This window comes from Rhinoraja longicauda, unplaced genomic scaffold (assembly GCF_053455715.1).
Source record: "Rhinoraja longicauda isolate Sanriku21f unplaced genomic scaffold, sRhiLon1.1 Scf000078, whole genome shotgun sequence".
Taxonomy (NCBI): Eukaryota; Metazoa; Chordata; class Chondrichthyes; order Rajiformes; family Arhynchobatidae; genus Rhinoraja; species Rhinoraja longicauda.
This window is the reverse complement of record NW_027601296.1, coordinates 110,001-115,000: the sequence shown is the minus strand read 5'-3', so window position 1 is coordinate 115,000 and position 5,000 is coordinate 110,001.

Sequence of the window (5,000 nt, the reverse complement as noted above, 5' to 3'; positions counted from 1 at the left end):
ACCCAGCACGCCGACGCCCAATAACAATTCCCCCGCAAATTGTGCACCTCGAGCGGCAGTACTTTAAACGGCGCCGTCTTCGGCGTGGACGGCATGAACCAAGTCGGCAAGCATCGTCACCCAGCACACAGACGTCCACTAACAATTCCCTCCCCCCTGCAAATTGCGCGCCGCGAACGGCAGTACTTTCAAGTATGCCGCCTTCGGCGGGGACATCGTGAACCAAATCGGCAGGCAGGCGTCGTCAGCCGGTCGACCGACCCCCAGTTGCATTGCCCCAACGGCCATTGTGCACTTCGAACAGAACAGTGCTTTTAAAATATTCCGCCTGCCGCGTGTACATCATGAAACAAATGGAAAGGACGAACCGGGCGTGCAACCGATGCACGGAGAGTGACAGGTCGTCAAGCAAGTCCGTGGCAATCCGTCGGCCGACTCGGCCGCGGCCAGCAGAGGCGTTTTGGCCCGGGCGCGCCGAACTTTGCGCGCCCTCGGTATGCGTAACACTAGCACATGCCTTCAAAACTCACTACAAAATAACCCCAAAGTATGCCGCCTTCCCCGTGGGCCTTGTTACCAATATCTTGCCCTGCTTCCTGATGCCCTTATGGGGTCGGCTCTGTTCTTGCAGAACCCTCAGGTGGTGCAGAGTCTGGGCCATTTTATCAATATCTTGCCCTGATTCCTGATGCCCTTATGGGGTCGGCTCTGTTCTTGCAGAACCCTGAGGTGGTGCAGAGTCTGCGCCTTGTTATCAATATCTTGCCCTGCTTCCTGAAACCCTTATGGGGTTGGTTCTGTTACAAAACCCTCAGGTGGTGCAGAGTCTGGGCCACTTTATAAATAACTCTGCCTGCATTAGGGTCAGGGTTAGGGTTAGGGTTAGGGTTAGGGTTAGGGTTAGGGTTAGGGTTAGGGTTAGGGTTAGGGTTAGGGTTAGGGTTAGGGTTAGGGTTAGGGTTAGGGTTAGGGTTAGGGTTAGGGTTAGGGGTAGGGGTAGGGGTAGGGGTAGCGGTAGGGGTAGGGGTAGGGGTAGGGGTAGTTTGAACTACTGCCGCTCCAGGCGCGCACTGTGCGTGGGTAATTTTCAGTGGGCGTCGGTGTGCTGGGTGACGATGCCGCCCAGACTCTGCACCACCTGAGGGATCTGCAAGAACAGAGCCGAACCCGCAAGGGTATCGGGAAGCAGGGCAAGATATTGATAACAAGGCCCAGACTCTGCACCACCCGAGGGTTCTGCAAGAACAGAGCCGACCCCATAAGGGTATCAGGAAGCAGGGTGAGATAGTGACACCATTTGTAAAACCGGCAAATCCCACCCAGGAAACATTGCAAAAATTGGCCTCTAATGCTGGAACGTGGGTAAAGCCAAACAAACACGACACGTTTTAAAAGAACGTTACTAAAACAGCCTGGGATATGCCCATGACAAAGGATAGGCCGAACCTCACCAGAAAAAAAGAGAGGGAGACCACGGCAGAGCTGAGGGATAAACATGAGATGGTGATAAAACCAGCAGACGAGGGGAGCAGTAGGGTTACAAATTAATGTCAATATGGGGCCTGCTCCCACTGGGTAATAGACAAAAACATAGAACAGGGTGACAGGAGAGACTGGATAGCACAGAGGATAACCCGTGAGCGAAATAATGGGGTGTATGCAGTTCAATGTAAGGAGTGTACCTTACGGTACATAGGGGAAACAGGTAAAACAGCCTCAGCGGTGATCGACGTGTCAAAGAGGAGTCACAAAGACGGGCAAAATAAAGTGGTTGATTATAGACAATAGACAATAGACAATAGGTGCAGGAGTCGGCCATTCAGCCCTTCGAGCCAGCACCGCCATTCAATGCGATCATGGCTGATCACTCTCAATCAGTACCCCGTTCCTGCCTTCTCCCCATACCCCCTCACTCCGTTATCCTTAAGAGCTCTATCCAGCTCTCTCTTGAAAGCATCCAACGAACTGGCCTCCACTGCCTTCTGAGGCAGAGAATTCCACACCTTCACCACTCTCTGACTGAAAAGGTTCTTCCTCATCTCCGTTCTAAATGGCCTACCCCTTATTCTTAAACGGTGGCCCCTTGTTCTGGACTCCCCCAACATTGGGAACATGTTTCCTGCCTCTAATGTGTCCAATCCCCTAATTATCGTATATGTTTCAATAAGATCCCCCCTCATTCTTCTAAATACCAGTGTATACAAGCCCAATCGCTCCAGCCTTTCAACATACGACCGTCCCGCCATTCCGGGAATTAACCTAGTGAACCTACGCTGCACGCCCTCCATAGCAAGAATATCCTTCCTCAAATTTGGAGACCAAAACTGCACACAGTACTCCAGGTGCGGTCTCACCAGGGCCCGCTACAACTGTAGAAGGACCTCTTTGCTCCTATACTCAACTCCTCTGGTTACGAAGGCCAACATTCCATTGGCTTTCTTCACTGCCTGCTGTACCTGCATGCTTCCTTTCATTGACTGATGCACTAGGACATCCAGATCTCGTTGAACTCCCCCTCCTCCTAACTTGACACCATTCAGACAATAATCTGCCTTTCTACTCTTACTTCCAAAGTGAATAACCTCGCACTTATCTACATTAAACTGCATCTGCCATGTATCCGCCCACTCACACAACCTGTCCAAGTCATCCTGCAGCCTTATTGCATCTTCCTCACAATTCACACTACCCTCCAGCTTAGTATCATCTGCAAATTTGCTAATGGTACTTTTAATCCCTCCGTCTAAGTCATTAATGCATATCGTAAATAGCTGGGGTCCCAGCACCGAACCTTGCGGTACCCCACTGGTCACTGCCTGCCATTCCGAGAGGGACCCATTTATACCCACTCTTTGCTTTCCGTCTGTCAACCAATTTTCTATCCATGTCAGTACCCTACCCCCAATACCACGTGCCCTAATTTTGCCCACTAATCTCCTATGTGGGAGCTTGTCGAAGGCTTTCTGAAAGTCGAGGTACACCACGTCCACTGACTCTCCCCTGTCAATTTTCCTAGTTACATCCTCAAAACATTCCAGTAGATTTGTCAAGCATGATTTCCCCTTCGTAAATCCATGCTGACTCGCAATGATCCTGTTACTGCTATCCAAATGCTCAGCAATTTCGTCTTTTCTAATTGACTCCAGCATCTTCCCCACCACTGATGTCAGACTAACTGGTCTATAATTACCCGTTTTCTCTCTCCCTCCCTTCTTAAAAAGTGGGATAACATTTGCTATCCTCCAATCCACAGGAACTGATCCTGAATCTATATAGAACATTGAAAAATGATCTCCAATGCTTCCACTATTTCTAGAGCCACCTCCTTAGGTACCCTGGGATGCAGACCATCAGGCCCTGGGGATTTATCAGCCTTCAGTCCCATCAGTCTACCCAAAACCATTTCCTGCCTAATGTGGATTTCCTTCAGTTCCTCCATCACCCTAGGTTCTCCGGCCCCTAGAACATTTGGGAGATTGTGTGTATCTTCCTCAGTGAAGACAGACCCAAAGTAACGGTTTAACTCGTCTGCCATTTCTTTGTTCCCCATAATAAATTCCCCCGTTTCTGTCTTCAAGGGACCCACATTTGCCTTGACTATTTTTTTCCTCTTCACGTACCTAAAAAAACTTTTGCTATCCTCCTTTATATTATTGGCTAGTTTACCCTCGCACCTCATCTTTTCTCCCCGCATTGCCTCTTTAGTTAACTTTTGTTGCTCTTTAAAAGAGTCCCAATCCTCTGTCTTCCCACTCTTCTTTGCTATGTTATACCTCCTCTCCTTAATTTTTATGCTGTCCCTGACTTCCCTTGTCAGCCACAGGTGTCTCTTACTCCCCTTAGAGTCTTTCCACCTCTTTGGAATAAATTGATCCTGCAACCTCTGCATTATTCCCTGGAATACCTGCCATTGCTGTTCTACCGTCTTCCCTGCTAGGGCCTCCTTCCAGTCAATTTTGGCCAGCTCCCGCCTCATGCCTCTGTAATCCCCTTTGCTATACTGTAATACAGACACTTCCGATTTTCCCTTCTACCTTTCCATTTGCAGAGTAAAACTTATCGTGTTGTGATCACTGCCTCCTAACGGCTCTTTTACCTCTAGTCCCCTTATCAGATCAGGATCATTAAAAACACTCACTCTATTGGCCGTGATTTAACCTAGCACACAGTGTTGCAAAGCCCATGCAAAGTCCAGTGGGCCAAGCAAACAAATAAGATAGATCTGGCTCGGCGTTCCACATCTCCACATCGTCACCCAGCACGCCGACGCCCATTAACAATTCCCCCGCAAATTGTGCACCTCGAGCGGCAGTACTTTAAACGGCGCCGTCTTCGGCGTGGACGGCATGAACCAAGTCGGCAAGCATCGTCACCTAGCACACAGACGTGCACTAACAATTCCTCCCCCCGCAAATTGCGCGCCGCGAACGGCGGTACTTTCAAGTATGCCGCCTTCGGCGGGGACATCGTGAACCAAATCGGCAGGCAGGCGTCGTCAGCCGGTCGACCGACCCCCAGCTGCATTTCCCCAACGGACATTGTGCACTTCGTACAGAACAGTGCTTTTAAAATATTCCGCCTGCCGCGTGGACATCATGAACCAAATGAGCAGGCAGGCATCATATCATATCATATCATACACATACAGCCGGAAACAGGCCTTTTCGGCCCTCCAAGTCCGTGCCGCCCAGCGATCCCCGTACATTAACATTATCCTATACCCACTAGGGACAGTCAGCCCCCAGCACAACGACGCCCCCGCTAACAATTCCCCACGCACATGGTGCGCTCGAGCTGCAGCACTTTAAAGTACGCCGCCTTCGGCGGGGACATCGTGAACCAAAGGAGCAGGCAGCCATGGTCACCGCCAGCACAACGACGGCGCCGCTAACAATTCCCCGCGCACCTTGTGCGCTCGAGCTGCAGTACTTTAAAGTACGCCGCCTTCGGCGGGGACATCGTGAACCAAAGGAGCAGGCAGCCATGGTCACCGCCAGCAC